This window comes from Cucurbita pepo, chromosome 6 (genome assembly GCF_057944985.1).
Source record: "Cucurbita pepo subsp. pepo isolate OVF chromosome 6, ASM5794498v1, whole genome shotgun sequence".
In the NCBI taxonomy this organism is placed as follows: Eukaryota; Viridiplantae; Streptophyta; class Magnoliopsida; order Cucurbitales; family Cucurbitaceae; genus Cucurbita; species Cucurbita pepo.
This window is the reverse complement of record NC_141803.1, coordinates 11,862,430-11,879,046: the sequence shown is the minus strand read 5'-3', so window position 1 is coordinate 11,879,046 and position 16,617 is coordinate 11,862,430. Positions and strand designations below refer to the sequence as shown.

The window sequence follows — 16,617 nt, the reverse complement described above, 5'->3', positions numbered from 1 at the left end:
GAGTGATGGGCACATGCTTCTCAGTACTGATTCGTATGGAATTAGCACGACCCGGCGATCAAATTCTTGGTGGGAATCATCAACTTTATAATGTTTTAATAACGGCTCACGCTTTTTTAATGATCTTTTTTATGGTTATGCCGGCGATGATAGATGGATCTGGTAATTGGTCTGTTCCAATTCTGATAGGTGCACCTGACATGGCATTTCCCCGATTAAATAATATTTCATTCTGGTTGTTGCCACCAAGTCTCTTGCTCCTATTAAGCTCAGCCTTAGTAGAAGTGGGTAGCGGCACTGGGTGGACGGTCTATCCGCCCTTAAGTGGTATTACCAGCCATTCTGGAGGAGCAGTTGATTCAGCAATTTCTAGTCTTCATCTATCTGGTATTTCATCCATTTTAGGTTCTATCAATTTTATAACGACTATTTCCAACATGCGTGGACCTGGAATGACTATGCATAGATCACCCCTCTTTGTCTGGTCCGTTCTAGTGACAGCATTCCCACTTTTATTATCACTTCCGGTACTGGCAGGGGCTATTACCATGTTATTAACCGATCGAAACTTTAATACAACCTTTTCTGATCTCGCTGGAGGGGGAGACCCCATATTATACCAGCATCTCTTTCAGTTCTTCGGTCATCCAGAGGTGTATATTCCCATTCTGCCTGGATCCGGTATCATCAGTCATATCGTTTCTACTTTTTCGGGAAAACCAGTTTTCGGGTATCTAGGCATGGTTTATGCCATAATCAGTATAGGTGTTCTTGGATTTCTTGTTTGGGCTCATCATATGTTTACTGTGGGCTTAGACGTTGATACTCGTGCCTACTTCACCGCTGCTACCATGATCATAGCAGTCCCCACTGGAATCAAAATCTTTAGTTGGATCGCTACCATGTGGGGGGGTTCGATACAATACAAAACCCCCATGTTATTTGCTGTAGGATTCATCTTTTTGTTCACCATAGGAGGACCCACTAGAATAGTCCCGGCAAATTCAGGGCTAGACATTGCTCTACATGATACTTATTATGTGGTTGCGCATTTCCATTATGTACTTTCTATGGGAGCCGTTTTTGCTTTATTTGCAGGATTTCACTATTGGGTGGGTAAAATCTTTGGTCGGACATACCCTGAGACTTTAGGGCAAATCCATTTTTGGATCACTTTTTTCGGGGTTAATCCGACCCTCTTTCCCATGCATTTCCTAGGGCTTTCGGGTATGCCACGGCGCATTCCAGATTATCCAGATGCTTACGCTGGATGGAATGCCCTTAGCAGTTTTGGCTCTTATATATCCGTAGTTGGGATTCGTCGTTTCTTCGTGGTCGTCACAATCACTTCAAGCAGTGGAAATAACAAAAGATGTGCTCCAAGTCCTTGGGCTGTTGAACAGAATTCAACCACACTGGAATGGATGGTACAAAGTCCTCCTGCTTTTCATACTTTTGGAGAACTTCCAGCTATCAAGGAGACGAAAAGCTATGTGAAGTAAAAGAAGAAAAAGTCGACGACTGCTACTAAGAACCTAACAGAACTTTTCCAAATGTGGGTTCTAAAACCACTTGTCTAGGGCGGCCTTGAGAATTGGGGGGCCAACGAGGCTGGGGCCGGATTTGACAGCAATGACCGGTCAAGCAAGGTCAATCAAAATGGATGGGGAAAAACAAAGAGATGATTCTCAGCATAGAAGAGATCTTAACAAGGCAGATCACCATCTCTAGAAGGATTGAACGTCGGATTGATCATCGACTCCATATCCATTAATCTTGCCACTGAACATTACAACATGTCTCCTGAAAGGAAAGGGCAACGGCACCTCCCTACACACAAAACCAAAAAATCGGACCAACCAACCAACAAACAAAGCATTACATTGAATGAAGCCCACCCACTTCCCTCCGGCAAAGCAACGGAACTCTCACAGGCTCCCTGAAACCAAGAGAGGAGACAAAAGATGCATAAGATAAGATCCAGAGGATACTATGGATGAAGAGTGAGCCTCTCTCCTATTATGTGACGGAGTAGAGAAGGAAGAGAGCACCTTCAACCGACAAAGCATTTCTTTCCTTTACTGCTTGGCCAAGATGTGTGAAACAGAACCTTCTTCCAAAATCTCTCATCAGATGTATAATGAGATGGTCTGCTGCTTTGACTTTTTCTTTTTCCAATGTGACAAAGCAAAGAAACTCAGCTTCTTGCAGGTCCCAATAAGCGGGTAACTAAGGTCTACTCGTCTTGGAAAGCCTCATTCAGCGAAGACCAGAACAGATTCAATCAATTGAAATCAATGCGAGTCCCACCAGGAAAGGAAGGAATATTCTGAGGCGGGCAAGGAAGGAAGAGGCAGGATATCTCGTTCAGTGTAGAAAGAGAATCTTCTCATTCAGAAAATGCCCTCTTATGCGCGAGACGATCTCGATTCAGCCAATGGGTTAGCAATGATCCTCTCAATTGACTAGTTCAGTTTCGGGACTTCTCCTGAAGAATGACCAATGGAACCGACGACCCTATCAAAGAAAGTAGTGATCTCTTGGCATAGCACTCGATGTCAGAAAGCACGTTCTTCGCGTAGAAGCCCGAGAACTCTTGGACGAAGGTCAGATTCAGCAAACGGAAGGGTAGGTTAGCTTTCCCACTCTCCTTGCTTTCTCTCAAAAATGGAATCCTCTGATGTCGATTGCTTGGTTGAGTTCTCCCACATAGCGTCAAGGAATCGAAGCAATCCTGAGATCGTATGGCATAGCGCTCGACATCTTCGTGATTCTAGGTCTTCGCCTCTTCGCCCTACGGGTCTCACAATTCCATTCCCTCTCCCTATCGGTCTCATGCCTTCGCCTCTTCGCCTGTCGGTCTCAGGCCTTCGCCCCTTTCACTCTCTTTTTACATAGCCGGAGTTGGTGTACTCTTCCTCGACGCTGACCCGATAGAAGTCAAGCCCTTTGTCTCAAAAAGAATGGTCTCGATCTTCTTATTAGCATTATTGTAAACCATTTTATCCTAGTCGTCTTGCGTGGAAGGAGCCAGATGCCAGAGATTTCGCTTAAATATATATACTACTATTAGATAGATTGGACCACCCGATCGATTCAGACTCGAACCTAACCACCCCGCTTTTGGAGATGCCGGAGACTTTACTCGACGTCTTGACCCATCCATAGTCTGCTAATCTAATCCCTCTTTAATCCTGACAAGCTTGTCTCGTCCGAGATCTCTGTCTTTTCTTTGTTACACAACACTGAATGTAAAGTTCCTTTGTTCTTCTGGCTATGGTTCTTTCTCTTCTTCTTTCTGACTTTTTTCTTTATGGTCTGGCCTTTTTCAACCTCTGATACTCAACCTGTATCTTCATACGAGCCTTGTTCAATTGTGCCCACGAACCCGTAAGCCCTCGAGGCAAGGCGAAAAGGAAGAGATGCTCTGGCTTTGTTTGGTCTTGAACTCGCTCCCTGCTCGAGAATGAATGTTGTAAACTCTTCGATGACATGCTCCTTTGAGTGCACAATTATTCCTTAGCTGTGCCTGTTTGGTACCGAGCTCTTTGTTGAGGGCCTTTCTTTATCCATTCACGCTAAAAGGTAGTGAGTGGAGTTAGGCACAAAGCCTCAGCTGCCGAAATCAGCATTCTTCGATCTCCTGTTGAAGTGGCACCTGCAACATCAGTTTTTCAAACTGGGTTCATTCCACTTTCCACTGGAGTAAGGCAAAAAGAAAGATCTCGAATACGACGGTTTTTTAGGCGTATAGAGAATGACACGATCATCTAGCCTTGGTCCTCTCATCATCTGATTCCCGAAAGAACGTAAGAACAGTTTGGGACTGGGCACGACCCTTCTTCTTTTTGACCGGACAACTGGATGCGCGAATCTTGCTCTACCCCTCCTCCCTTTGGTCTCGCGGTTTCACCTCTTCGCCCTCCGGGTCTCACAATTCCATTGCCTCCTCCCTTTGGTCTCGCTGTTTTACTCCTCTCCCTTTGGTCGAGCTGTTGAACTCCTTTTATTCTGTCTCCTTACTTAACTACTGAACCGTAACCTGCCTTCGCTACTAAACCTGTCTCTGATCTTTCTCCTTAATGAGAGTTGACTCCTGAACCTATTTCTTCTTGATCCTTCCCCGTAACCGATATTACCTGACCTCCCCTTCCCTATTATTTCACTCGGTAAAGTAGCTAACTCCTGTCTCTCATGCAGCTCCGTCACCCATTTCTTCTTGAACCTACTTATTAATGAGAAAGAAGAGTAAGTCAAGACTCAACCAACTACTTCTTCTCCTCTACTCCTTATGAATGAGACTGTAAGTAAAGACTATTTATTTATGCAGTCTCCTTAACTACTGAACCGGAACAAAAACAGGACAGGAAAGAAGAAAGGAGATAGTGAACCCGGAACCGGAACCCTTATCAATCTCATTCAGCTTTCCCGGTATTCCCTGAACCTTATACTGACTTTATTACCTGACCCTTATTCAAAGAATGAATGAAATACTCTGCCAGCCTATTTCTTCACTCACTGTAAAAGATCTCTACTCCTTTCCTGACCTTATTCATTCTTTCTCTCTTTCCTTCTTGAACTGTAATAAAGACTCCTTACCATACTCATTCATTTTCCCTTTCCTTCTTGAACTGGGTAAACTGTTAGGGGGATTCCTCTTTCACTTTGATCCCTTTCCTTTACTCACTGTAAAAGCAAAATACTCCTTCCTTACCTTACTTATTCATTCTCCTGAACAAACAAACAACTACTTACTTCCCCTTCACCTCTTCTTCTTTATGGTTGAAGAATTTCATTGCCTGAACCTCTTTCACTGGGGTTTCACTATCTCTTTGATTGAAGCAATTCACCATTCATTCCATTCTCCGGACCAGGAAGGCAAGACGAAAGATTCCTTAATTAGATTCTTCTTTACTGTCTTTGAAGGGAAGTCAAGTCAAGACTCAATGAATTAGCTGCGGTCGGTAACTCAAGAAGCATTCTCCTTCACTCCTACTACACCTATATATAGCCTTTCCAGTTCTCAAGAATAAATAGTCAAAGGAAGAAGACTCAGCAGACAAGAAGATTCAATCTCCTGAACCTGAAAGCAAGAATGAGACTGATGGAACTCGGTAAAGCTATTTGAATTCTCCTGACTGAACCTTTACAGAAGAAGGGAGACTGAAGATGAATGAGACTTTACAGTGGATGAATGAGACGGAACAGGAAGAGAAGCTCAATCACCTGCCGGTAAAGCTGCTTCGCTCCTGAACCTGATGGAACTCTAAGAAAAGAAGAAGGTCAAGCTAGTTTCATTCTCCTGCCCTGCCTGTAAGTAAGAAAGAAAGAGGTAAGGTAAACTAAAGAGCTAGTTTCATTCTCCTGCCCCTGCGCCTTCTTGACCTCCTGAATCTCTACAACTCGGTTTCATGGCTTCGCTCCCTCACCTCGTAAACTCGGTTTCATTTCCCAATTCCATTGCCTTCCCCTCTCCCTCTCGGTCGAGCTGTTTCACCCCTCTACAACTATCTGAAGGTCAAGCTCCGAAACAGGAAGGAAAGACGAAACGAAACTCAACATGAGAGTTCACTGTCAGTAAATCCTCAAGATTCATTCTATCTTTACCCTATTGAAACAGGAAAGACGAAAGAAGAATCAATGAGAGTGAACTGTCAGTAAATCCTCAAGAGAAACCCTCTCCTCTTCTCCTCGAGCAACTTGACTTAACTACCCGGATCTTACAGAAATCAGTCCCCCCTGGAACTAGATACTTGATGGTGTCAAATCCTTTCTTTCCTCTTTCTAGCGCTTGAACCAGAATCCCATTTTCTTTCCCCTACCCTTTCTTTCCCTTTCAGTCAAGCCTTTGTTAGCCCTTTCCTCGAGGAGTCGAGCTGGCTATCTTCTCCTCGAGCCGCACTAGCCCGGCGATATCGATCTCTACGATTCCTTTATTCAATTCTATTCTAACTTCTAGCTTGGCTTGTCCTTAGCTAAAGAAAGATAGTTGGAGGCCGAAGACCAGAGTCTGGTTTTCACAAGATATGAAAAAGAGAGTCTTTGTCCTGCTATTCCCGGCAATAGCTCTTTCGAGGGTTAAAAGAGAGAGAGGATCGGTGCCCGCTCTTTCCCAATCCGAACCAGGGGAATAGGCCTCTTTCTTACGGGTCGGAAGGCTTCCTTCAGTGAGTGCGCCTGTTCAACTGACTTGAAGATGCCGAATCAGAAGAAGCTAGAGAAAGATCAGTCTCAGCTAAAGCCGAATACGAAGACGCATCGACAGACGCATACGCAAACACCGGGGAATCTGCAGAATATGAAGTCAGTATCCGACTCTGAATCCAAAGATAGAGACGCATCTGCTCTCGAATCACCTAAAGCGGACGTCTGAATCCGATGCCGCCACTTGTTGCCGTTGATGGCCGTTGCAGCAGCACCGGTGCCGGTCACATGCTTCAAAGTGTAAGAAACCGGATTGATTGGTTCGAGTTTCTATGAGTCGACAGGAGAAGCACCGCTCAAAGGGGGCTCATTGAGCCGGTCATTTTTACCTTGTTTTATGAAAGTAGTGGACCTGACTCGAAGTCAAAACCCTTGGCGGTTGATGGGGAGCTTGTAGCTTATGGTGCTTCCTTCCCTGCCTACTATGTATACCTTTTGCCGATTTTCTTTCTTTTTGCCCTTTCCGAAGGTAGCTGAAATCCTCCTTTTTTCCACAAGTCGATGAAAAAGTGTATGGGTATGTATTGTTTTGTTCTTAGCTTGGCGCGCTTGCTTCCCTCTAAAGAAGCCCAACCGTAACGCTTTTCAATCTTAGGTGAGAATCACTCAATTCTTTCTGTACCGCCCTCTCTCGAAGCAGTATTTCCCTTAGCAGCATATCCAGTTTATTCATTCCGAACATCTATCTCATTTGTCAACCCTGAACCAAACCTTTTATCCCGCTCCGCCCGAATCAACATCAAATTTGAGCTAGGTCAGTCATAGGGTTATTTATTTCCAGTCTAGTCTAGAATCAAGCAAGACCAAACAAAGCTAGCTGAACCGACACTACGTACAAGGTACCTGTGAAAGCCCTGACCGTGGTGGACGCATACACTCGCAACCCAAAAGTCAAGCGAAAGATGCCCCGCCCCTCTCCTTTCCAGTCGAGCTGCTTCTTCGCCCCTCTCCTTTCTTTCTTCTTTGAAGCTGAATCAGATTATCTGCTATGCTATATTAAGCTGAATTGTTTAAGATTCCGGATTTGGAACTACAGCCTTAGCCCGGGAGAGGAGACTGAAGACTTTGGATTTGAACAAGAAACTACGTCCCCGCTTTAGGAAGGGCCTTACTTAGCCTTAGCTTCAAGATCTCAGTTTGACCAGGATTTCAGTTCTCACCAGGAGCCGATTGCTCTATTGCTCTTAAGGAGAAAGCGATGGAACAAGATAGTCGTTTATTTATTTTGTTTTCTCTCCGGATCAGGTTTCAGTTAAGTAATCTGTCTATCCATCTGGTTAGGTTTCGACCAAAGTATGGTTGGGTTTCTGCAGTTGAGGATGAGTATTTTGGGGAATAAAGATTAACAGAATTCGGGCAAAACTCTAACAGGATAGGGAGGAGGAGTATACCATTGAGAATTAGAGGGGTTATTTACATCCGAAAGGTGAAATTGCTGTAAATACTGGTTGTTAACTACATGATCGACCGTCTTTCCCGTAAACTATTATGAGTTCGAGCTTGAGGACAAAGGTATAGGATGAAGATTTGCTTTTTTCTATCACCTTCGGTGCCTCTCTACTCTAACAACTATTCATCTGTTAATATCTCGCCCAAATAGAGAAGTGAATCTAAAGGCCAAAGAGTGATCTTTGAACGCTACTACCTTTACCTTAAAAAGAGTCTCGTGTAAGGTAGGTTTGGGTATAGCAGGACTTGAACCTGCGACCATTAGGTTAAAAGCCCAATGCTCTACCAACTGAGCTATACACCCCAAAAAAGAAAAATAGGTGGGAGGATTGATGTAGAAAAGAAAAGAGGGCGGCCCCTCTTCTTCTCATCATATTCAAGGGGCGCGGCTCTGTATGAGGCTCGTACTGCGGAGCAAACGAAGAAAACGTAAGGGTGCGCCTTAGCACTCCTGCAAGAAAACGGCCTCGCTAACCCCTTATTTATTTCAAACTCAAGGAAAGCCAGAAAGATGCGCTCAAGCACCCAACCTATACAAGGGGCTTGGGCTCGAAAGCCGGCCTTACTCAACAAGCACCTTTATTAGTCAGGTTGCTTCTTTCTACTCATTGAAGATTCTATCCACAAAAGAAGGTCAATGGGGGGCTCTCACTGACACCATCTACGATAAGGTGAGATCGATCTCGTCTTTCTTTCCATTCCAGCCGGCCGCCATACGGTTCTTAAAGCCTTAAATCAGGGAAGGGGAGGAGCTATATGTAATTAGGGTCTTTGTTGGCCGTTGTTCCAGTCGAGCACTCTCTTTTCTTTGACACTTACCAAAGAAGACTTCTGGCCAACCCGCGAAGGCTTGTGAAGTTGTACCAGGTACAAAGAATGAATCTATCTCTGTGTACGGAAGTTGCTGGCCGCTCAACTGTTCGAGCCTTTTCCTTTCTCCTATTATTATAGTGGGGTGGTTGGTTCCGATTCGCCAAGGGTAGAATACCTGGTCGAAGGTCCAGTACAGTAGGTAGCCGGCGTGATATGAATTCAACTGCTGACCCTTTGCATGTACCCGAAGGACCAATTACAAGAAGCAAGGTTAAGAAGATTCAAGAGGCCTATACATTGCATCTTCAAAAGCTAGCTAGTGTACAGGTTGAAACAAAGTCTTTTGAGCCCAAAAATCTTTATAGCATTAGCATATCAAATCAAGAAGATAATGGAGTGGCTGATATTGGAAAGTAATTAGAAGACTTGCCTTTGGTAGTTGAATTACCAATTAAGGATGGAAAGTAATTAGAAGACTTGCCTTTGGTAGTTGAATTACCAATTAAGGAAATTTATTAATTCCTTATTTGCTTCAATTTTTATTTAATAGCATTTGTAGTTGGTGGCTGAACTTTATTATGTTAGGGTTACCTTTTAGACCTATTTAAAGGCATGTAATACTCATGTTTGGGGGATTTTGGTTGAATACAGAAAAAATCTTTGTGTTTTCTTGATACCTTTTTGGTGTTATTCTTTTTCAAATCTTGCTTTAGGTTTGATGTTTAAACCGATTCATTGAATTAGTTTTGATCAAGCTAATTCTGGAGTGAATTGTCTTGGTATCTAAGAGTGACCATCATAGATTCCAAGTTCGATCTAAGAGCCATTCATCTTCTAACCAGCTCTTGGTTGGAATCAATCCGTTAAGTTAGCTTTCTCTGTGAGCGTTTTGCAAGGATTCTAGAAGGACCTCTAGCTTTGCAAATTCCAGCATTGTTGGCGCTTATCATTTGGTATCAGAGCATTTGGTCGACGTTCTTTGGCCGCTCTAGAGGTGAAATATCTTTACTGTTAGTTTTTTTTTCTCCTTTTTGTCTCTCTCAGATTATCGGAAAAAAAAAAAAAAAAAAAAAACCAGACTTTACATTCTTGACCTAGTACCAAAAGCCCACCTTTGAGTGTTAAACACGAGCGTCCCTGAGTAAAATTTTTGTGAGAAGTGTTGAGAGGCCCCTTGATAACAATGTCACATAATGGAGAAGCAGTACCACCAGTTCCAGATCTTAATACAACCATTCTTCAAGCAATTCAAGGTATGATGGAAATGATGATGGAAGATAGACAAGAAAGAAGGGCGCAACAACAAAGACAAGAACGAACATTACAAGAAGATGAAGGTATAGTAGTACAAGAAAGACAAGTTGATGGTAGATGGAGAGGAAGAAATAACCATGCAACTATTATGCAACCTAGAAGGATGGAAAGAGTACATGAAGATAGAGATGGAGGAGTTAAACTCAAAATCCCGCCCTTTTGTGGAACGGCAGATTCTGAGGCATACTTGCAGTGGGAAAGAAAGATAGAGCATGTGTTTGATTGCAACACCTATAGTGAAAATAAGAAGATGAGACTTGCTATTGCCGAATTTACCAATCATGCTAGTGATTGGTACCAACATCTCAAATCCGAGAGAAGAAGAAAAGAGGAGAATCCAATAGAGACATGGGAAGAACTTAAAGAAGTCATGAGAAAAAGGTATGTTCCAAAACATTATGAAAGAAATTTGAAAACTAAATTGCAAGGTTTGAGGCAAGGAACAAAAAGTGTGGCGGAATATTATCAAGAGATGGAAACTATGATGAAAAGAGCAAAGGTTAGAGAAGAAGAAGAAGATACCATGTCTAGATTCCTTGGAGGTTTGAATCGAGAAATTGCTCATCTTGTTGACAGAAATCCACCACCATATCTGGAAGACATGTATCATTATGCTCTCAAAATTGAAGACCAATTGAAGGAAGAAAAAGAGCATTAAAAAAGGTGTACATCACGAACTAGCATCTTTTCAAATTCTAAAACTTGGAACAAGAATAGTTTTGTGAATAAAAATGATTCGATGTCACCAAAAGAAAAGTTTGTGACTGCTAAAAGAGTGGAGGCTGAGAGTTTCAATGGTAAAATGAATGAAGCTTCAAAGACGGTAAAAGAGAAGTCTAGTTCTATTCAATGTTGGAAGTGCAAAGGATTTGGACACATGAGCAAAGAGTGTGTTAATGAAAAAGTTATGGTGATAAGGAATGGTATACTTGATTCAGATGATGAATGTGAGGATCATGATTCACAGCTTGTGGAAGAAATCGCAGCATATGATGATGAGTATGTTGAAGAAGGTAATTCCATATCTTTGATCACAAGAAAGGTACTCAATGTTCAAATCAAGGGAGAGAAATTTGAATATCAAAGGGAAAACTTGTTCCACACAAGATGTTTGATCAAAGCAAACCCATGCAGCTTGCTGATTGATGATAGTGGAAGTTGCACAAATGTGGTAAGCAGCTTCCTTGTAAAAAGACTTCAACTTTCTGTCTATCCACATCCAAAACCATACAAACTTCATTGGTTAACAAACAAAGAAGAAATTAAGGTGAATTCCCAAGCTCTTATTTCTTTTACTCTTGGAAGATATAAAGATGAAGTTCTTTGTGATGTCGTACCAATGCATGCGGGGGGACATCTTATTCGGCCGACCTTGGCAATATGATAGAAAGGTAACATTTGATGGTTTGATGAACAAGTATACTTTTACTTTGTGTGGGAAGAAATTTACTTTACTTCCATTGTCTCCATATGAAGTACATTGTGACCAATTGAAATTAGAGAAGAAAAGAAAAGAATATGAAGAACAACAGTGGAGAGAAGAAACTAAGGTAAAAGAGAGAGATAAGAGTGAAAAAAAAGAGAAAAGTGAGGGGCAAAGGATGAGTGAAAACCAAGAGAGAAAAAAAAATGATTTTGAAGAAAAGAGAGAAAATGTGAGTTTGGTTATAAGAATGGGAAAAATGAGGAATATGTTAGCCCAAGAACCAAAATTTGTACTTATGTGCAAAGGAATGTGTTTAGCAATGGAACCAAAAACTGATGATGCTTTGCCAAGTGCTTTTAAGTCTCTTTTGCAGGAATTCAATGACATATTTCCACATGAAGATGCATGTACGGGGTTACCCCCTCTAAGAGGGATTGAACACCAAATTGACTTCGTACCTGGGGCAACTCTTCCAAATATGGCTGCCTATAGGACCAATCCCACCGAGACTAAGGAGATTCAGAGACAAGTGGAAGAACTCATGGATAAAGGATATGTTAGAGAAAGCATGAGTCCTTGTTCAGTTCCTGTGATTTTGGTACCCAAGAAAGATGGCACGTGGAGGATGTGTGTTGATTGTCGAGCCATCGACAAGATCACGGTAAAGTATCGACACGCTATTCCTAGATTGGATGACATGTTGGATGAATTATATGGTGCTAATCTGTTTTCAAAAATAGATCTTAAAAGTGGTTATCATCAAATTCGAATGAATGTGGGAGATGAGTGGAAAACGGCTTTCAAAACAAAGTTTGGGCTTTAAGAGTGGCTCGTTATGCCATTTGGCCTTACAAATGCACCAAGTACTTTTATGAGGCTAATGAATCATGTTTTGAGAGACTATATTGGAAATTTTGTTGTTGTATACTTTGATGATATCCTTGTTTACTCAAAAAGCTTGAATGATCATATTTTGCACGTTAAGAAAATTTTGTTTATACTTAGAGAAGAGAAGCTTTATGCCAACTTCAAAAAGTGCAGTTTTTGTCTAGACCAAGTCAACTTCCTAGGGTTCTTAGTTGGAAAGAAGGGAGTACAAGTTGATGAAGAAAAGGTAAAAGCTATTAGAGAATGGCCAACACCCACAAATGCAACCGAGGTAAGATCTTTTCATGGTTTGGCTAGTTTCTATAGGAGATTCATTAAGGAATTCAGTAGTATAGCATCACCATTGAATGAACTTGTTAAAAAGCATGTGAAATTTGAATGGAAGGAAAAACAAGAGAATGCATTCAATGAATGGAAAGATAAATTAACCAATGCACCTTGTCTTGCTTTACCTAACTTTGATAAATCTTTTGAAATTGAATGTGATGCAAGTGGGATAGGCATAGGGGCTGTTTTAATGCAGAAAAAAAGGCCAATCATGTTCTTTAGTGAAAAGCTTAATGGAGCACAACTCAACTATCCGACTTATGACAAAGAGTTATATGCACTTGTGAGGGCTTTGCAAGTTTGGCAACATTATTTGTGGCCAAAAGAGTTTGTTATTCATACGGACCATAAAAGTTTGAAGCACCTCAAAAGTCAAACAAAGCTAAATAGGAGACATGCTAAATGGGTGGAATTCATTGAGACGTTTCCTTATGTAATCCATTACAAAAAGAGGAAGGATAATGTAGTCGCAGATGCATTATCAAGAAGGTATGCTTTATTTTCTTCCCTTACTGCAAAAATTCTTGGTTTTAAACACATGATTGAATTGTACAAAGTTGAAAAATCTGAATTTTATGATGTGTATATGCAATGTTTAGAAGGGAAACATGTGCAAAATCATATGGTGTTCGATGATATGCTTTTTAGGAAGGGTAAACTTTGTATCCCTAGATGTTCTATTCGAGAGTTACTTGTGAAGGAGGCTCATGGGGGAGGACTTATGGGACATTTTGGAGAATTTAAAACATATAGCATGTTGTGTGAACATTTTTATTGGTTGAAAATGAGGAAAGATGTGAACAAAGTATGCAAGCAATGTTTTAAATGTAAGGAGGCTAAGTCTAAGACACAACCACATGGTCTTTACACACCTTTAGATGTTCCTAGTGAACCATGGGTTGACATTAGCATGGATTTTGTTCTAGGATTACCAAAGACTAGAAGACACCATGATAGCATTTTTGTGGTGGTTGATAGGTTTAGTAAGATGGCACATTTCATTCCATGTAACAAAACAGATGATGCTACCAATATAGCTAATCTATTCTTTAAGGAAGTGGTTAGATTGCATGGTATTACCAAAACCATTGTTAGTGACAGGGATGTAAAATTTTTAAGCCATTTTTGGAAGGTTTTGTGGGGAAAGTTGGGAACTAAGCTTCTATTTTCTACAACATGTCACCCCCAAACCGATGGACAAACTGAGGTCGTTAATAGAACATTAGGAGCCTTACTTAGGTCACTAATTTCTAAAAATCTTAAGTCTTGGGAAGAGACTCTACCTTTTGTGGAATTTGCATACAATAGAGCATTACATAGTACCACTCAGTGTTCACCGTTTGAGGTTGTGTATGGATTTAATCCTTTAACTCCTCTAGATTTATCACCTTTGCCACCTAATATGTTTGCTAATGATGCAGCTTCTTCAAGAGCCGAATACATAAAAAAAATTCACAAAGACATAAAAGAAAGAATTGAAAACAAAAATAAAAAACTAGTCACGCGCAAGAACCAAGGAAGAAAGAAATTGATTTTTAAACAAGGTGACTGGGTTTGGGTCCATCTACGAAAGGAAAGGTTTCCAAGTCAGAGAAAGTCAAAACTTCAACCAAGAGGAGATGGTCCTTTTCAAGTACTAGAGCGGATCAATGACAATGCATACAAGCTAGATCTCAGAGGTGAGTACAATGTAAGTTCAACTTTTAATGTGGCTGATTTGACTCCATTTGATGTAGGGAATGAAGACCTTGATTTGAGGACAAATCCTTTTAAAGAAAGGGAGGATAATATGAATTCAACTGCTGACCCTTTGCATGTACCCGAAGGACCAATTACAAGAAGCAAGGTTAAGAAGATTCAAGAGGCCTATACATTGCATCTTCAAAAGCTAGCTAGTGTACAGGTTGAAACAAAGTCTTTTGAGCCCAAAAATCTTTATAGCATTAGCATATCAAATCAAGAAGATAATGGAGTGGCTGATATTGGAAAGTAATTAGAAGACTTGCCTTTGGTAGTTGAATTACCAATTAAGGATGGAAAGTAATTAGAAGACTTGCCTTTGGTAGTTGAATTACCAATTAAGGATGGAAAGTAATTAGAAGACTTGCCTTTGGTAGTTGAATTACCAATTAAGGAAATTTATTAATTCCTTATTTGCTTCAATTTTTATTTAATAGCATTTGTAGTTGGTGGCTGAACTTTATTATGTTAGGGTTACCTTTTAGACCTATTTAAAGGCATGTAATACTCATGTTTGGGGGATTTTGGTTGAATACAGAAAAAATCTTTGTGTTTTCTTGATACCTTTTTGGTGTTATTCTTTTTCAAATCTTGCTTTAGGTTTGATGTTTAAACCGATTCATTGAATTAGTTTTGATCAAGCTAATTCTGGAGTGAATTGTCTTGGTATCTAAGAGTGACCATCATAGATTCCAAGTTCGATCTAAGAGCCATTCATCTTCTAACCAGCTCTTGGTTGGAATCAATCCGTTAAGTTAGCTTTCTTTGTGAGCGTTTTGCAAGGATTCTAGAAGGACCTCTAGCTTTGCAAATTCCAGCATTGTTGGCGCTTATCACGGCGTTTTCGTTTTGGCTCCAGAGCAAGAACGAGAAATAGGCGATGCACCATCCTTGCTGCTACGTACGTTGACCTTGACTTGACAGATTCATCCAATGGAACCCACACTAAAAGGAGGACCACAAGCTCGGGGCTCGACGAAAGGGAAAGTATCAGCATGTTGAAACTGATTGGGGTTAGCAGTGAAAGAAAGAGCCCGGCATTCATTTCTTCATTCATATGAATAGCTTAGTCTACTAAAATCAAAGGGGGACCAGCCTCATCGTGGTAATTCATTAATTAGAGGACATCTTTGATCGTTCACCTCTACTCTAATGTGACACGTTCCCTACCAGTTATATGATCAACGGGATCAGTCGTCTAGCGCTTTCGTTTTCTTCCGGGGAGGCAAAGTAGTCCCCTCTACTGATCGAACCCCCTTTCTCTAATAGGAGGTCTTCGTAAACATGTTAAAGGGCTCCTGTCTTCGGCGGGTCACCTTTCCAAGACTGGTTTGTCAATGGCTTGATTTTTTCATGATTTACCAATCAAACAGAATGGAGGGCCCCGTACATTATTGATATAATCACTACGTAGTGGTGGGGTTGATGCGAGAGAGGCATGAGTGCAGTTCGATCTTGTGGTGTATTCGTTTGTAGTGAGTATGACTTCTCGTTGATTAGTTCGCCTCCGCTCGAGGGAAAGGTCTCCATTCCTACGGCGGGTTTGTCAACGAACGCGTCTCGGGCCGGGAACTTGATCCCCCAAAAAGGAAGGGGTCTCTTTCCTCCCCCGATGATAGAGGGCCAATTCTCGTTGCACAAGACGGTGCCGTCTCACTTCGAGTGCCTTCCTTCGTAGTCAAATCAGATAATACGCTTTCTTTGGCGATGTTACCTACCAAATCAAGGGCCTGCTAGGTGATCGAAATCGCTCAGGGCAGTGAGGACTAACTCACCTACTCCACTCCAACTCTCTCGTTTTTATCTCGATAAGACTGATATTTCATTCAAAAGGCGACCCGCCGGGCTATAAGATGAGATACTGCTGTTGTACTACTTGTTGACTGGTAATAAAAAGCTTACGTAAAAAGGGGAAGACTCTTGTATCTACAGTAACCCTATCCTACGCTACTGGTGGACTCTTGCACAGAAAGGCCGACGGAAGCAACCAACCTTTCCTTTCTTAGCGTGCTTTTCAAGTGCTTAGCTTCAGCTAGCGGCGCAAGGCCATAAAGTCAGTTCAGTTGGAAGCCTAAGCCAAGAAGGTACGAACGAAGTGACGGGCCCTTTTAGAGTTTGAGAGATAGATAGGGTAGGGGGGCGGCTTGATTGTGATAGTCATTTCGAACATCTCTCCCCTTCTTTTCTCTTAGCATGCACAGTTTGCTTGCATGCCGCTTTAGGCACATCTCTCTTTCTTAGTTTCACGCTGTCCTACCGTCAGTCAGTCTTTTAGTAAGCGTATAGTTGCAGCTATTTAGTGTAGAATCAATTCTTTAGTGGACGCCCCAAAAGGGCGGGATAAGACAAGGCGGTGGAGGTTGGTTGAAGATGATGTTACGCGGCGTTCAGAACCAGCCTTGAAGTGAATGAATTTGAAAGAACGAAGAAGTCAGGAAATGAGACGACTCTTTCTT

The 16,617-nt window shown here is 41.6% G+C and overlaps 1 non-coding gene across 1 annotated transcript; it reads right to left on the bottom strand.

The window, feature by feature from the left end:
* Window positions 1–7,884: 7,884 nt before the first annotated feature.
* TRNAK-UUU (transfer RNA lysine (anticodon UUU)) lies at window positions 7,885–7,957 on the bottom strand. Its single transcript has one exon. It is a non-coding gene; the product is annotated as a tRNA-Lys (tRNA).
* Window positions 7,958–16,617: the final 8,660 nt, after the last annotated feature.